The sequence below is a fragment of the Crocuta crocuta genome, unplaced genomic scaffold (genome assembly GCF_008692635.1).
Source record: "Crocuta crocuta isolate KB4526 unplaced genomic scaffold, BGI_CrCroc_1.0 scaffold443, whole genome shotgun sequence".
NCBI lineage: Eukaryota > Metazoa > Chordata > Mammalia > Carnivora > Hyaenidae > Crocuta > Crocuta crocuta.
Window position 1 is genome coordinate 1,171,794 of NW_027529446.1, and position 701 is coordinate 1,172,494.

Sequence of the window (701 nt, forward strand, 5' to 3'; positions counted from 1 at the left end):
CCCTCCTCCTCCGCTGTTCTGCATTGTTTTCGTGGTGGAGTGTGGGTGTCCTCAGCGGGCGGGAGAGCGTGGACCCCTGCGTGGGAAGGGCGGAGCTGAGAGTCCTGGGGTTTCTCCCCACGCCTTGGCTCATGAGGGGACCGCAAGCCTGAGAGGCTACTTCCGGACCTGTCCACACACAGGGACCCGCTTTGGGGGGCTGGCACCATCGGCCGCTTCCTTTCTGTGCGCGAGGCTGCTGAACTTGCGGAGTGGGGGGTGGTCACTTGTCCCTCTGCAGGCGTGTGGCAGTGCCGCCTCCACCCCCTCCGAGGACGTCCTCTACGTAAACGCACGTTTCGGCGACATCACGTCTTCATTCCCGCGCTCGTGGCTCCGGAACGTTACTCCTGTTCTGAGTCTCTGGCAGCCTGACGAGTGACGACGGCCCCGGTCACCGCTGGGCCTTGAACAACACGGGCGGTAGGGGCGCCGACCTCTGCACAGTCGAAAATCCACGTGGGATGTCTCAGCACCCCAACGCCGTTGCCCGGAAGCCTCACCCGTGACGAAACCGCCACCATCTCGTCACCCGTGATGAGACAGGCCTTGTGTGTCGTGCGTGGCACGTGCCGCACAGCAGGGCGAGCTAGAGGGAGAGCGCGTCCCGGGAAGGCCGGAGGAGGCGGCGGGGGCGCTGGCGGGGGGGGCAGCCCGGAGCT